The 17889-nt window shown below is 39.8% G+C and overlaps 2 long non-coding RNA genes across 3 annotated transcripts; one reads left to right on the forward strand and one right to left on the reverse strand.

The window, feature by feature from the left end:
- The first annotated feature begins 4200 nt into the window (after positions 1-4200).
- On the forward strand, positions 4201-6267 carry LOC119739490. The gene is made up of 2 exons (XR_005272581.1): positions 4201-4258; positions 4902-6267. It is a non-coding gene; the product is annotated as an uncharacterized LOC119739490 (long non-coding RNA).
- Positions 6268-13901: 7634 nt separating this feature from the next.
- Positions 13902-16863, reverse strand: LOC119739498. Of its 2 annotated transcripts, none has more exons than XR_005272584.1 (4): positions 16825-16863; positions 15697-15803; positions 14814-14942; positions 13902-13960 (listed from the first exon to the last, which is right to left on the reverse strand). It is a non-coding gene; the product is annotated as an uncharacterized LOC119739498 (long non-coding RNA). The 2 variants fall into 2 exon arrangements; XR_005272586.1 differs by having other exon boundaries at positions 14814-14945.
- Positions 16864-17889: the final 1026 nt, after the last annotated feature.

The following is a 17889-nucleotide window of genomic DNA, read 5'->3' on the forward strand; positions in this document are numbered from 1 at the left end:
GCAAAATGCCAGTTGAACAACAAAGTTCAAAGGCACTGAGAATACCCACAAATAATAACACAAATAAGACCGGCATTTTGAGATGTCCGGAAACCTGTATACGTTCTTCCGTGACCAAATTCCGCATAACTTTTCATTCTGATTGAGTTTGAGTGATATCCGGAAATAATGTGAGTACATTGCACTAGGATTTCATTGGCCAGGTTATAAAGAGTCCAGGTTTTGCGAGCCTTGTTTTTTGTAGTTCCTCTGAAATATTATTTTGAATGATCAATACATCTTTACTGTTCTGAATCACAGCAGGGAACTTGATGTTTTATACTTGCGAAAAACTGCGGTCAGAAAACAGTCCAACCTAACAGTCGAACCTAAATTTAAAAAAGTCCATAAATGTGACTTCGTAGTGTATTATCCATATCGACAAGAATCCAAATGATTTTTGTTCAAGAAGTAAAGAAACCAGTAAGTATTTGGACAATTTGTTTTTGAGAGTGCACAATGGAAGTAGTAGCGGAAATATTGCCAGACAGGAATTCCTCATTTTTATTGCCTTGAAATTTGAACTCGCAAAACCGTGGTCTGCATCCGCACCAACTGTTTACATTATAAGAGCTGAAATAAAATAGCTCGATAATTTACAAAAGTGTTTGAAATTAACTCTTTCAGACGGGCTTAGTGAATGTTATGCACAAACAAAGTCCGTCTGAACAAGTTAATTTCAAACACATTTGTAAATTATCGCAATACTTTATCAACTCCAAAGTGGTCGTTGGGAAAAGGCACAACTTCTGGATCGGAATTAGCGCGCTGGTTTTGCTGTTAGCAGACGTGTATTAGAGTCATAGTGAAATAAAAAAGAACAATTTGTTCATAAAAATCTTGGGGTTTTTTTCAGTCCTCAAGCTACCACATTTTCACAAGCACACAAAGACGGGAAAATATCAAGCCTACCACCGGGCTCGCTGTTTGGAGAATCATTGAATCAGCAACATTCAACAAAAACTGAATCCCGCATTGATTCAAACACATTGTGCAAAAACAACAAATTTCTTCAGAGGAAAAATGATTGTTTCAAACACTCACCGAGCAAAATCTTGTTCTTGCAGTCAGTTCTCTCTCTGGTTGTCGTCCGAAGGTGACCTGTGGTTGATGTGAAGGGTGGACGGCCCCACATGTCTTAAATAGTGCCATCGATTTCCTGAGCAGTGACTAAACACTCGGACCCTGGATTGTGATTGCATGGCTCCTGTGCGCTGTCAATCACACATCACCGACTCGCTTCATATTAATGATATGAAAGCAATGTTAATGTCGTTGAGGCTATATAGTCACCATAAAAACTAGTCACCGAGATTGAAATGGCCGCTTCTTATTGGTGGATATTGTATGGATGTCGGTGACACATCCAAATATGGAATTTATGATTGACACACACAATCTGTCAGTCACAGACCACTCACTTGTGGTCACCGACTTGTCGTCACCAACTTGTCACCGACAAACTGTGATTGGTGGATAGACAAGTGACGTATACACCGGCCGTGATTCATTCAATGTACAGTTGGCGCTTCAGTCTATTAAATTGTGTGGATATATTCGGGATTATGAGGAATTAAATCGTACTCAAGCCAGCGGAGAAACTTGGGTTTAACTTGGGGTAGGGCACCTGAGGTGCGTGGTTTTTTTTCAAAGGCTGCACTAAATGCAAAATAAACGTATTATTACAGCTTACAGTGAATGTTTTAATTCAGGTTTTCAAAATGGGGCGGGGGAGGGCTGGGGCCGGCTTCCACAGGGGGTGGGGTAAATGCCCCGTGTCCCCGTAGTTATGCCCCTGAGGTAGGCTTTGCTCATTGATTGGGACTTTGAGGAAATAAAATACAGTTAAATAAACTTCCATGAACTTTACGCATCATATACGGCCCGTGTATAATCGTGGCCTTCTAAATGTGGAAAAGGTTTTTACACTTGAATATCTCCCAGTTCGAATAATCATTTCCAGAAATGTTAGAATGTATGACCGGTGATGATGGACCTAAAAAGCAAACGCTCACTACCTAAAGTAATGACACAGTTCCAATAAAGCATGTTAAGTGATTTAAACTAGAAAGGCTTGTATGGAACGACCAGACTTCCTACATTTGCTAGTTTGTGGCCTCCGCATAAAGCGCACGATTCACCCTGAACTAGCCCTGGTGATATCCGGACAAATCACACCAGAGTTTGCCATTCTGTATTGCGAACCACCTCGATTTATAATAATCTCTGAAGCAATGACGTAGCGACGATGGGGGTGGGGTGGGATAGTTGAACGACCACATTCCCCCTTCCCCCTCCCCTCCCCCATACCAGTGGGACCATACCATGCAAGTAAATGACAAAGCCACTTGTCTGATTAGGGGCCTTACATGGCCTTGTTCCGAAGCCGGGCACGAAGCCTATGTTTACAAAACGACCGAAAGTCATCGAGGTCATGAGACATACCGGCGTTTCTCAAACTCCGGCTTCGTTCCGTAAACCGGTTTCGGGCATGCGGCTTGGCAATAGAGCTGGATCCGGTATTGGAATGAAGCTAGGATTTGGAAAACCTCGCTTGTAGCTCACTCGACGTGTGTCAAGTCGCCGTTCAAAACGCCTCGCTGTTTCGTCCCTCGGTTAACTGCCGGCGCTTGTCAGGATGACCTTGTGGAAAGGCTACAGTTAGGCCTCTTGACCAGCAGAGGCAATCTCTTGTTCATATTTGCGGAGCCACCAACTTGGAAAGTTTGAAAAGCTGGGGTGGAGGGGGTTGGGCTAGACGCTACCTGACTATTGAGGGCACTGTTCCAAAATGCATGTATACATACCCGCGTACTATAGCTATAGTGGTAGATAGTGGTAGTGACTTGAAATAAAAGACATTCTTATTAAAAATAACACTCAAAATATTTTTGATTTTATTTCTAGAAGATAACATGCTTTATACTTGGTGCACATAATCATGGTCTCAAGACGTATCCGCGTCGTTTGGAATGCATTGCGCAACCAATGTGTCTATGTCGTTCAGAAAATTGCACAACGAACAATGTCCAGCTTTCGTTTCAGGTAGATTGCGAAATCAGAAATCGTTGCTTTTCGTTTGATAAAACTGCGCAAGAAAAGAAGGGGAAACAAAATAATTCCTTACCATATAAGGTTATATGTGGTTGATATTTAAAAAACAAAATGGGTCGATGAATGTTGGTCGAAGCTTCTCCTACTTTCCAAGGAATGTTTGCATAATTGTTTTGGAGAAAAGCTTTTGTTGTTTGCCAAATTGAATTAAAAATATGAGGCTAAGGCCCAAAAAAAAGGCTCCGGTTTCTGGTATGCGCGCGTCGCCGTAGCCATGCGCGTCGGCAAAATGAATTTTTTTTTTTTTTATGAAACATGATGTCTCAAAACCGCCAAACTCACTGGTTTGACTTGAATCCTGCTGCTGCACAATTTTAACGTGTTTTTAGATTGGGTTATGGTCGAGAATAAGCTTTATGTGGCCTCTCTCGGGCACCATTTGCAGTCATCAGCCGACATTTGAACCCAAAAAATCAGGTAAAAAAAAAAAAAAAAGCCGCGCCGCCGCACCACTTTTTGGGCAAGCTCCATACCAGAAACCGGAGACTTTTTTTTTTGGCCTAACCTCTTGTATTTTTTTATTGAGGAAAAAACAAAAAATCTAAATTGCCCCAAAGTTGTTGGAAAACTTGCAAAGGGATCCCGGAATACATTCTAAGTTAATGCAACAGATATTTCTTCAGTTATCTTGTGGAAACCGAGTGTGAAAGTTGACTCAAAATTGCCCGTTATTTTTTGCGTTAAACCCACCTACATTTTGTGGATGGAAATTTGTGTCCTGGACGAAAAGATAATCTGACCGTACTACAGAGCTTGCGATAGTACTGTACGGCCAGACGCAGTCGGGCTAGACTTTGACTTGAGTTTGCATGGACAGTCCCTAATTTTCGGGCTAGGTTCAACTAAGAAAACACGCCCAGCAAATAGCAACTCACTGTGACTTTATTTATGTAATACAAGTGCCTTTCTGTCTGTATCCTATGGTTTTTAATAGAAATTGATGACGTGCATGCCATGAGCAGCCAGTGATGCAAGACACAGAGTCAGAGGAATGCAGCATATGATGCAATTGATGGCAGTACAGATAGCAGGTTGATCTCCAATGGGGAGCAGACATGGAAAGAATGTTGCAACCTGACGCCACTTCAGCGGTACAAAGTCTATGGTGAGTCAAGAAAATTGAAGTATTTCTTAACATTAAAATTGGAAATGTTTCTCAGTCCCAGATTCATGTCTTATCATCATTTTTGCAATGACTGTCCTTCAATGAGATGATATATGAAGGAAACGGCAGCGTCAGGTTGCAAAATTCTTTCCGCAGGTTTATGCTTGTCCGAAAATTTGGAACTCTCATCAATACTGTGTTTTGCATGTTTCAGAGCACTCCATGCCAGGTCCCAGTAGTGTGGGTTTATTATAGGACTGCAGGGTATGTTGGCGACACAGATTTTATATTTCGGTTCCAAAAAGTTAATCAAAGGAGTGGGTGCGTTCCGGGCTTTCAAGAAGCTTTTGAGGAAAAAAAACTACGTACGCTTTCTTGACTGTAAGTCGAACCAAATAGCTGACGCCTATTATTGCAACTCTTATTAGCAACTTGAGTATCATGCTTGTTGAAGTTGTTGGGGCTGTTTATGAAGCTCGATGGAGGTATTTTTACTAAAACCCTGGAATATATGTTACTTTCCCTGTGGAAAACTTAGTCTGAATAAAGCAAAGATGTCAGTGATTTTTTTTGTCAAAACGAAGATTCACATATTATAAATTATTTCAGAATTATTTTTTTTTATGATGTATTTAATCATCAGGATTCATTTGACGACTGAGCCGCCATAGCAGCAGATCACTGACAGAACAGCAGCAGCGATACAAGGGGTCTCAGCTGTCCGATACAGCAGAGAGGAATTAGACAAGCTGAGACAAAGAACAAAGACAGTGACACAGGATGAGTATCTACAGTTGTGTAACAAGATGCTATTAGTGCAAGTATAGGAACAGTAGTTGACTCAGCTGGGATCCATGGAGGACATGCCGTGACTGTTTCATCATGGCAACTCAGTCTCAGACAAGATTGTTCCAGGTGCTGATGCGTTACATTATGTTCAGCGATGATGCTGCCGGGCTGTGGGGGTTTGTACGCTCCGTGCAGCTGCTGTGGCATCCAGACTGTTTCCTGCAGAAATTTGATCAGCAGGTTGGTGGAGAGAGACAGGATAAGATCATCGAGAGGGTCACCCAGCTATCACATGGTGCTGAACCAGTTAGGATACTGGATTGTAGATGCTGAACCAGTTAGGATACTGGATTGCAGATGCTGAACCAGTTAGGATACTGGATTGCAGATGCTGAACCTGTTAGGATACTGGATTGCAGATGCTGAACCAGTTAGGATACTGGATTGCAGATGCTGAACCAGTTAGGATACTGGATTGCAGATCCTGGACTGAATTGGACTGGTCCTGCCTTCAATAAACATCCATGCGGTTTAGATTGTTTTGCATGTTTAGTAACTCAGAGTAATGTGGTTTGGTTATTCACTCAAATATTGTGCTCCCTGTAATTCCTTTTACCAAGTTTTCAGTTACTTGCTTACAGGCAATAAACAGTCATTGAATGACGCAAGGTTGGGTATGGGTGCATCGTACCCATCGATTGAACACAGCCTCAATATCTCTCACTTGGATATAATTTTAAATTAAAGTCTGAGAACAGTTGAGAAGAGTCGTTTTCATGCCCTTTGTTGGTCCATGCGATCCTGGGTCAATGTTAGCTGTTATTTCAGTATATTTCCTATTTCCTTAGTAGGCGTCTACATACATGAAATTTAGATTTTTTTTATAACCACAGTCTGTGCAATTACTGAGACTCCGACCCCCAAGAAAAGTTCTTTATTGCTGTATATTCAAACAATACAAAAAGTATGCACTTTTGCATGAGAACAACAAATTTGGCCCATATTTGGTTATGTAATAAATTATACTTAGATTGTCATTATATGTAGCCCTGTAATAAGTCAGTTCTTGTAGGGAAAACTGGTTCCCGATATCCCTGTCAGAAATGATAATGCAGGCAAACAGTCTCGTGTACTCAGTAGGGTAGGGGGCCTGTTTGCATGGAAAAGCTGCCAAATTAAATGCTACTTGTTCTGAGGGTTGTAAATGTCCCAAAACAGAACAAAAGAGTTGTTTTCTTCTGTTAAAATAACAAAAAGATGGAAAATTGGTAATTGGAAAACAAAATAATTTGTTGATTTTGGACAATGAGTCATCTTTAATGCCAAAACCCAGTTACTGGTCCTTATCATTGTTTTTTTTTTAACTGTACGCATGCAGTACTGATATGCGTGAAATGTTTTGGTTAAAGGGAATGTACAACATTTGCCTTTGCTGCAATTTTCAAAAATAAATGGATTTGGAGGATTATTATGTTATAGCAAATATTGTTCAACTGACTTGTTTCACGTTTTGGGCTTGTATATGCTGAAAAACCAAGAAAACCAATCATGTTCATGTAGTCTGGTTCCCTGAACCACTTAAGATGAAGCAGAGCAATAGGTAGACTTTGGGGAATTGTAAGGTCAGAGAATAAGTCTAGAAGGCTTGTACCCTTTCACCATTGTGTAATTCAATTGCAACGATAACGCGAATTAACTAAACATGAAAAATTAGGAACTGTTTTTTTAAGCCACTTTTTTCCCAATGCTGGTTGGCTAACCAGTGTTGGAAAAATAAAAATTTTCTTGAAAATGTCAGCACACCAGGAGCCATGATTTTACAGGATGCTAAGCTTTTGACTGTCATTCCCTAACAATCCAGTGAAGTACTTCGTGAAAATTTGACCATGTCGTTTTTTTATGCTTGCAAATGTTATATCTACCCTTAACATATGTTTCATTTTTGCAATAAAATGCTCTTCATATATTTCAATAATAACACAGTCAGTGATAACTATGTGTTAAGTTTCATATAAAGTGTTAAACGCAGTTGACAGAATTAAAATGAAAATCATTTTCAGAAAAAAAATCCAAACTTGTCTCTTCTTTAGTTTTCAATTTCTTAATCCTATCATGGATGGAGGATTAAATAATATTTTAAAAATGAGAGAAGAATATAAAATACAATTTTAGTGTTTATATTTTTGATGTATTTGATTCTGAAAACAAAACTTCACTTTAAAAAAGGAAGATAAAAATTTATTTTTGGGAAAGAAAAAAAAGAAGAAAACTAAGTATCAATATAATCATGGTGGGACTCGAACCTGAGTCGATGGATTGGGAGTCCTACGCCGGTCCAGCAGACCATTAACGCGCTCAAATACTCTGTTAGTTCTCTTTAATTATAACTGTAAGATAGGCTTATCGCGGCTTTTCACGTACACGCCCATGAAGCGCTTAGACGTAAAACACAGTCTGACAATGTAAATCACTCGTTTGATTTTGGGTGTAGCTGTTCACGTTGATCGAAATTTACCTGGAAAAGGGTGATGGGTGTCAATTGAACTAAAATCGTGAACGTCAATGAAATAAAACTCGTACAATCCTTGGTTTCAGTACGAAACACACGTGTTCAACGGATGCAGAGAAGCCCATTTCTTTTGTTCAATTCCTTTGTTGAATCTGGCGTTAACAATAAAATGTTTCCATTGAGGCGAAAGGATTAAACGCCGCGATCTTTTTTCACGCTTGAGTGCCTCTGAATGGGGAATATTGAAGCGGAAAATCACGAATTACAGCACTTAGGCAGCATTTTTATCCCACATAATGATACTTTTTGGAGAGGAAATTGCATACTGAATACAACTGTAGTTTCAAAACTCAAAAATTCGCCGTATTTAAAAAGTCGAGGTATTTTTTTTGGAAAAATTTCACTAAAACTTTCCTCATCCGAACGTAGGCGGCGCTATATACATTTCATTCTCGCACGTGCACCGTATTCAGAGTTGGCTAGCGCATTAGCGTGTGTGTATGGCATTGCAAGGGGATGGGGGCGGGGCTGGCTGCCTATTATGTATACATGTACGGTTTATAACCCTTTTTTAAAACCATTTTTCCACTAACGACTTTTAGTAAAAATATTTCGCTTGTTCCCCCCTCCCCCCATCTCACACGACAAAACAAATTCCCGCCCCCCTCTTGCTTCATGGGTATACCGGGGCCCTTTTATTAATATCCTTATACGCGTCTCTTTTGTTCCATTAAAGTTGACTTTTATTCTGATTGCATTTTGTTTCACAGACCTTAATTATCTATTGTTTTAGTTGTAGACCTATTCAACTTTTATTGGTGAGATAAATTGAAATTGTGATGCTAGGATAAGATTGGGTACAGTGGATAGCGGGTGATACTCAGATGGGGCGGCGGCTAGCGCGATAACAATGCACGCACTGTGAATGAAATATATAAAGCGCCGCCTACGTCAGGATGAGGAAAGTTTGGGTGAAATTTTTCCAAAAAAATTACCTCGACTTTTTAAATAAGGCGAATTTTGGCATTTTAAAACTATAGATGTATTCAGTATGCAATTTCCTCTTCAAAAAGTATCATTATGTGGGATAAAATGCTGCCTAAGTGCTGTAAATCGTGATTTTCCGCTTCAATATTCCCCATTCAGATGCACTCAAGCGTGAAAAAAGATCGCGGCGTTTAATCCTTTCGCCTCAATGGAAACATTTTATTGTTAACGCAAGATTCAACAATAGAATTTAACAAAAGAAATAGGCTTCTCTGCATCCGTTGAACACGTGTGTTTCAAACTGAAACCAAGGATTGTACGAGTTTTATTTCATTGAATTTCAGGATTTTAGTTCAGTTGACACCCTTTACCCTTTTCCAATTAAATTTAGATCGATTAGAACAGCTACACCCAAAATCTAACGAATGTTTTACATCGTCAGACTGTGTTTTACGTCTAAGCGTGCATGGGCGTCAACGTGAAAAGCCACGATAAGCCTATCTTACAATTGTAATTAAGCAGAACTAGTATAACATTTGAGTGCGTTAATGGTCTTGTGGACCGGCGTAGGACTCTCAATCAGGCGACTCAGGTTCGAGTCCCACCATAATTATATTATTCTTTCTTTTTTTACCTTCCCAACTTTTTATAGCCCCATGCCCAAACATAAATTTACTAAACTTATCTTTTAAATAAACTGAAGTTTTGTTTTCAGAATCCCAAACAAACTACCAAGAAAACAAACAAATCAATAACAAACAGGTATTTTTTTTCACTTTTATTTATTGTGATGATTTAATATCCCTTTATTCAAAGAACTATGCACAGCATTTCAACAACATTTTAAGTACACATTTACTTTTAAAATTCACCTACACAATATTTACACTGCAAGATAAGATTTATCGGACTTAAAGGGCATGTACAACATTTGCTTTCGCTGCAATTTTCAGAAATAAATGGATTTGGAGGATTAGTATGTTTTAGCAAATATTGTTAAAATGACTTTTTTCACGTTTGGGCTTGTAGATGCTGGAAAAGCCAAGAAAACCAGACATGTATTTGCAGTCTGGTGACCCCACTTTTAAGATAAAACGGAGCAATTAATAGACTTTGGGGAATTGTAAGGTCAGAGAATCAGTCTAGCAGACTTATACCTCTTCACAGGTGTATAATCAATTGCAAAGAAAATGCGGAATAACTAATTATAAAAAAATTGGGAGCAATTTTTGAAAAATAGCCAGTTTTCTCCAATGCTTGTCGGCTGACCAGCGTTGGAAAAGTACCATTTTTCTTTAAAATGTCAGCACATCAGGAGCCACAATTTTACAGTATGCTTTAGACTGTCATTCCCCAACAATCCAGCAAGGTATTTCGCGATAATTTGATCATTTCGTTTTGTGATGTTTGCAAATGTTGTATCTTCCCTTTAAAGAAAGGCAGTAAACATTTAATGTTTTTACAGATGAAATAAAGAAATGAAGTCAGAATATCACACAATATTGGAAAAGAATGTTGCAACCAGACGCCAGTTCAGCGGTTGTGTGCAAAGTCTATGGAGCGTCAAGAAAAAAAGTATTTCTCAGTCCCAGATTCATGTCCTACCAGGGTCATTCCATGTCAGACCAACGCACTTTTTTACCTCATGTCTTCCGATTTTAATAAAAATCGCTGTGCTTGTAGGTCCTAATGAGCAATGAATACACACCAATTTTTAGCCCGATCCGACCTACCATGTGGTCAGGGCAGAAGCCACAAAAAATGGCATTTTTAGAGTAAAATACCACCCTTTTGGTATAAATATGTCAAAACTATGGCAATTTTCATCGAATATATGTGGATTTGGTATTAAAATAATGAGGATTGCATGCTCAAAGCACTTCTTTTGTCAAAATTATATTTTGTGAAAAGTAGGTCATGTGACCTTTAATATGCTATCGTGACCTTTGACCAAATTTTTGTAATAATGTATCATTCCGAAAATCAACGAAATCAAAATAACTTGCTAGAGCATGTCTTCCTCTATCAGAATCTACTAAAAATCAGTTGGGGTCTTCAAAATTTACAACTTTATGACTACTTTTGTACAGTTGGTAGGTTACAAATGAGTCAATTTATAGACTTTACATAAGAAATACACCAACACAACTTACTATTCTGTTTCTTAAGTTACTAAAATTAATCTAGATTTTTATGTATAAAGTACAAAGCCAGGAAAAACAAAATTCTACCTTCTGATTCCAAAGAAACTGTCTAATCAGAATATCTGGACTCGGAAGTGTGCTAACCACTAACAGTTACCAGGCCTTCACCCAGTACAGCGGACTCACGTCCAGGTGAAATTCATCTCAAAGAAACAAAATGCCAAGTCTGTGAGAGTCATTAAAGTTCAAGAAGCACAGTGATGAATGAGTAAAGGTAACTTTGATTGTAATATTAAGTATATCTTCAAGCAAACTTGAATCCTAGACCCTGATTAGTCCATCTATAGCAACAACTGTGTGATTTTAATATTGCACAGCTATATTGCACCCCAGATATTAGAAATGTACGTGTACATATGTTGTGTTATTTCCTGCAGAACGGACCAAAACAGTACATGTATGCACGTACATATCATCTTCACCGCGTGTACGCATTTGATATCAAGTTTGCTTGAAGATAAATTGGTTATAAATCCCACTTGCGCTCGTGGAACACGGAATTATGTAGTGCATCGAGTGGCATATGGGTCACAGCAGCATTGCATTATTTCATGTTCCAAGCGCGCTCGTGGGATAACTAATTATCAGTGGCACCCAGGAGGGGGGGGGGGGGGGGGGGCTTGAACATACCCCCAACATTGTCAATTTGTTTGTTTGATTTTAGGCTAGTTTTTGTTGGTCCAATCTTTAACAGAAATTTGAACAAAAAAACGATTTATGACCCCCCCCCCACCAAAAGCCAAATCCTGGGTGCGCCACTGCTGATAATCTACACTATGAGTCTGGTTAGACCTCATCAGCCCTCAGAATGAGAAATTCACAAACCAAGATATATTTTAGTAACTTTAGAAACAGAATAGTAAGTTGTGTTGGTGTATTTCTTATGTAAAGTCTATAAATTGACTCATTTGTAACCTACCAACTGTACAAAAATAGTCATAAAGTTGTAAATTTTGAAGACCCCAACTGATGTTTAGTAGATTCTGATAGAGGAAGACATGCTCTAGCAAGTTATTTTGATTTCGTTGATTTTCGGAATGATACATTATTACAAAAAATGGGTCAAAGGTCACGATAGCATATTAAAGGTCATGTGACCTACTTTTCACAAAATATAATTTTGACAAAAGAAGTGCTTTGAGCATGCAATCCTCATTATTTTAATACCAAATTCACATATATTCGATGAAAATTGCCATAGTTTTGACATATTTATACCAAAAGGGTGGTATTTTACTCTAAAAATGCCATTTTTTGTGGCTTCTGCCCTGACCACATGGTAGGTCGGATCGGGCTAAAAATTGGTGTGTATTCATTGCTCATTAGGACCTACAAGCACAGCAATTATAATCAAAATCGGAAGACATGAGGTAAAAAAGTGCGTTGGTCTGACATGGAATGACCCACCATCATTTTTGCAATGGATGACTTCATTGAGATGATATGAAGAAAAAGCAGCATCAGGTTGCAACATTCTTTCCCAATATTGTACATGAAAAAAAATATAGTATTGACAATGTGATAGATTGCCTTTGAGAAAGATTCTGTTGGATTGAAATTTCTGAAACTGACTTGGGACATGGACGACAAGATTGACTTTCAAGGATTTGTGCGGACTCGGGACTTGAATACAACCTGGGCCCAATTGCATGGCGCTGCTTAACAGTTACCAGAAAAGTTGTGCTCATATTACTACAGCAGAACTGTACCATCCTTAAGCACTCATGGCGTGGATGTGCTAACGGTTCAGCACGCATTGAGATCTACATGTACATTGTTACGTCAAAAGCTAAGCAAATTGTTCCTCTGAGGTATTAGCGTCCCTTTTGCTGTGTTTACTGCTTATGATAAGTTAAGCAAATTGTTTCTCTAAGGTATTAGCGTCCCTATTGCTGTGTTTACTGCTTACGGTAATTTAAGAAAATTGTTCCTCTGAGGTATTAGCGTCCCTATTGCTGTGTTTACTGCTTACGGTAAGTTAAGCAAATTGTTTCTCTGAGGTATTAGCATGCCTTTTGTTTACTGCTTACAGTCTCAGTAATATAGACGGAGAGGCTCTGCTGGCAGAAATTGTGTGCTAAGCAGCGCTATGAAATTGGGCTCGGTTCAAATCACTTATTTTCAATTTGTTTCCTGCCTTCTGGACCTTACACCCTAATTACCTGACAAACGTGCTCTGAAAACTTGTACATGTATATTTATATCAATATAAACCATTAATTAGTATAATTACATTACGTACAGATGACTACCCCCCTCCTTGAATAACCATTCCTGGCCCATTCTCATGCCGTTGGGTTGTCTCTAAACATGCCCCAGAAACTCCAAGAAAACAAACTTGCAGAGTTGTCCTACATGTAAGCAACATTTGTGACGTGAACATTCATAATTATGATGAACATTTCAATGCTGCCTGACTGACTGTCTGACCGAGTCACTGAGTATTAACTGATCGAGTCAGTCACTATTATCACTGACTGACCGAGTCACTGACCGAATCACTGACTGCGCGATGAGTCACTGACCAAGACACTGAGTTGATGACAGCCACTGAGTCGCTCAATGAGTCACTGAGTGATTCCTTAACCGAGTCGCTGACCGAATCAATGACTGAGTCACTGACTGAATCACTGAGTCGCTGATCGAGTCACTGAGTCGCTCACTGAGTCACTGACTGAGTCACTGACCGAATCTGACTGAATCATGGAGTCGCTGATCGAGTCACTGAGTTGTTGACTGAGTCACTGACTGAGTCACTGACTGAATCACGGAGTCGCTGATCGAGTCACTGAGTTGTTGACTGAGTCACTGACCAAGTCACTGACTGAGTCACAGAGTCCAGCTTAACTAGGCAAGCCTACTTTGTTTATGCCATGAGAGACTAGCCTCTCTCCAGAACTGTTGTTTTCTCCTGCATAACCACCTTGCCAAAGCTAAATAGAGAAATATTCCAAGGCAAATTTCCCAACGTGACGAACAATTAAATCACTCTTAAATTAATCAACAGTACCATTCCATTATTTCAAAATCCCTTTGCGAAGCAGGGTTTTTTGGAATGTACAAATTTAAACAATCTCAAGACTAGGATAGGGACCACCTCAGGAAACTGGTACCCTGTTGTCCTTGGCCCACTTCTTCATGACACGGATGATGTATTCCACCTGCGGGTTACCGGTGTTGCGCAAGATTTGGAGGATGTCTCGCAGTGTTTCTCTGTAGAGGAAAAAAATGACAAAAATCTAGTGGCTTGAACTTCACTGGGTTTTGTGCACATGAAAATGAAAGCTATTAACAAGATGGACTTTGCGTCGAGGCGATGTCAATCAATATTAGGATTTGCCCTTCACCGATGTATAAACACTGTATACTCAGTGTGTTACCTCCCGAGTGAAAGTTGAAAAATAATCACTTGGGTGGGATTCGAACCCACGACTCGACCATGGAGCTTACGGGGTTGGTTGGCTGGCTAGGCAACCAATTCTGTAAGCTTGATGGTCCAGTGGTTAAGACGTCTGCACTAACAAGCAGGAGGTCATGGGTTCGAGTCCCAACCGAGTAATTTTTTCAACTTTAACTCGGGAGGTAACGCACTGAGTATACAGTGTTTATACGTCAGTGAAGGGCAAAACCTAATAGTGAAAATGAAAGCTGTTTATAGAATTTAGGGGGAAAAAGGAAAAATCCATAAAGATCAATGAATTTGAACTAGAGGGCTAAGAAGTTGCAAAGTATTCATGAAAATTTGTAATAAAAAGCCGTATCCTCTCTGAGTGATCCCCGCTTGATATTTGCCAGGTCTGCATCGTGACTTTGGGCGTGATCCCTGGCTGCATGGCATATGCGGGTTGAGGGCTTCTGACTAGCGCCCCTTTGACAGAGACATTGACAATTAGGGAACCGCCAACATTGGGCTGGATAGCTCAGTTGGTAGAGCACCGGAGTGATATACTAATTGAGATGTAATTGGTCAGTACGCACTGTTTGATCGATGTACTGTGGTCACCTGACCAAAGGTTGAGATGTAATTGGTCAGTGTGCACTGCTGATTGACAGAGATGACACCCACCTTGGTTCATGGCCAGCTATGATCTGCTGGAATACGCCCACGCACGCCCCTCGCTTGCCTTCCCAGTATGCAGGATTGGTGTCCAATCTTTACATCGGAAGCCTTAGCTGCATAGTAAAACTGGCCCATCTGCTGATAGAAAAGTTGGAATATGAAAATTGAGAAGAGACCGTGACAATTATTTGAGGTCGAGCAAAAAAATCAGCAGTTCGAACCAAAAGCCTGAAGTTTTCTATCATATCCCCACCGTGTTGACAAAGTGATGAATTTTTATAAGATGTTAAAGTGATGAATTTGTCCAAAATCAATATTTGAAGCAGTTTGGGATTTTTGGCTATTCTAATATTTTATGATGCCCTCTACATGTTTATCAAAGTTTGCAACACAAAAGTGCATACTTCATTATTCAAGGTGGTTCAAAGTGGTAAATGTGCAATGAATCAGTTTTTTCCCCCCGATTTGACAGAGATTCGTCACTTATTCTCGTTTATTCTACACGTGGAAACAATGTTGCAACCTGACGCAACATTTGTCTTCACACGTCATCTCAATAAAGATCAGTCATTGCAGAAATGTTTCACAAACATGAATCTGGGACTGAGAAACACTTCCAATTTGGTTCAGAAATACTTGGAAAGTTTTCTTGACTCTCCATCGACTTTGTACACAACTGCTGAAGTAGTGTCTGGATACTGCATTCTTTTCTACACTTGCGTTATATTTAGATTTATGTCTCCTCTACGATTTGCGTTTGGACGAAGTGACAAATCTGTTTCGTGAAATCGGCTGCAGGTTGAGATTGAGTGACTGGATACTAATTTGGGGCTAATGCCAAAATCTTGACCAAACATACAACGGACAAAATTAGGGGATGATGTTTTACCTTGTAGCCGTCGTTGGCAATGAGCTACAGCAGGCTGAACGATTCGCCAGACGTCTCCACCTTAAGGTACAACTCCCAGGCTAGTCTGGCCTTACAATTCATGATGTCTGAACAACGAAAACAACACAAAGAAAGGTTATAAATACATAGGATACTACTGTCAGAAAACACATTGGGGTCCACAAAAGATGTTCGGTTCAGTGGATGCTCGTTTCAGCAATTTTCGGCCAGCAATGCTCAGTGTAACTGTGTACAATATTTGGGAGCCAAGAGGGATGTTCAATGTAGCAAATTTCTGTCGTACAATCTGCTTAAAATGTGACAGAACAAATCCAACATGGCAAATGTACGACTAAGATGTGACGTTTACACGTTTAAACGAAAAAACTTCTCAATCCGTTTACAAATTTCTCAAAACATGTAAACAAAACCAGAATTATAGAAAAGGGAGTTCTGTTCACGCGATCTTCCTTGGAGATAACCACACATAGCACAAATAATTAACACAGATTTAAAACCTACTTAATTTACTAAACCTTAGAAGCATAGCACAAATAATTAACGTTGTTTTCAAATCCTCCTTAATTTACAAAACCTTAGAAGCACCGTAGTACTTGATTACATTTGGGGAACACGTAGTTACATTTTTACTTTATCAACGACTGCCTGCTATTTACTATGTCAACCATTGTTGATTTATCATGTCAATCACGCCGGTCTGCAGATCAGACATAATGGGTAGGCAAAAGCCACTGTCAATGGCTAAACGTTTAAAACAGTTCTGAAAATATTTGCTTAATGTTTACAAAATGAAACGCAAAGTCACATCCTTAATATACGATCAGGGCGATGATTGCATGCTGGTTATGTCATTGTAAGAGACCCTTCAGTCTACCTCACACATGGGCAACATGTGCATCTCCTTAATGCCACTCTGGATTTTCTAGCAGTACATGAAATGCATGCACGCGACGTGTCGTGACTTTAGTTGGACATTTGGTTGTGCAGTCACAATTGTGAGTGGTCAATACATTATGAGTTGAGGCTTAACAGGTGGATTCATTCCCATAATTAGCAACTTTGAAGTTGGAAGAGGAAACGTCATTCACAATTGACGGTAATACTCACAGCATCTTGCCAACCAGAGACACGTGTAGTCATTCTTGATCTTCTCACTCTGAATGAGCACAAAAATCTGGAAAACAAGAGAAACGAAACCCACTCCAATTAAATCATGGTAAAACCAAGTGTTCCCACCAAAACAGTGGTCTAGGAGGCACAGAGAGATCCCCATCCGGGTTTTAGACTTGGTTTTTTTTATGCCTATTTGCCCTGAACAAGGCTAAAAGCCACTCCAGATATACAGGGCCACAAGTCGGGGCAAAGCAGCTAAATCAACCACACCATCTCTGCCCTCATAGGCACCCACTTATAAGCCATCAGTGTGGGGGTTTGGTCAGTATCAAATGAGGGCAATAATGCTCATTGTGATTTTTGGCAAGGTATATGCACCCCTCTAGTCGGAAAATATTTGACAGCATTGCAGCGGTGGCAGCTTTATGGGTGATATCACTTTTTTCTTTGTTAAATGGCAGCCAAAACATGCTTGTTACAACATACAATTTATCCGGTTCAAGCATATTGACGGCAATTTTGAAAACACAAATCAAAAGTGATAACACTGCCACCACTCACACTGCAAAGCTATCACACATTCTCCAACTCTAGATGTGCCTTTCAAAAAATCGCTATGAGCATTGCTCTTTTCGATCGTCTGGTACCGGTGGCCCATTTTTTGGACCAAAGCTGATAGCCCATTACTCCTGGGTGGGGAGAAGCAATGAGTGACAAAGTGCCTTGCCCAAGGGCACACGCACCATGACCCCAGGCTGGACTCGAACCCACAACCTGCAGCTTTATCCGCAGACCACGAATCCAACGCCCTTAACCACGAGGCCACAGCACTCCACACTCCTCTTGAATCAGGACAGATCATAGGTTGGAGGGAAATAAGCACCAGGCAAGGAATTCCAAAGAGATGCAGCACGTGGGAAAATAAGCTATTGCAATATCTTTTTGTTCTACATCTAGGTATGGCAACAGTATATGGATGAGAACAGAAAGTCGGGCTTCTCTCTCAAACAGGGCCGACCATCGGTGGAAATTGATACAAAATTCCACTTTTCTTGGAAA

This window comes from Patiria miniata, unplaced genomic scaffold (assembly GCF_015706575.1).
Source record: "Patiria miniata isolate m_02_andy unplaced genomic scaffold, ASM1570657v1 HiC_scaffold_10, whole genome shotgun sequence".
Taxonomy (NCBI): Eukaryota; Metazoa; Echinodermata; class Asteroidea; order Valvatida; family Asterinidae; genus Patiria; species Patiria miniata.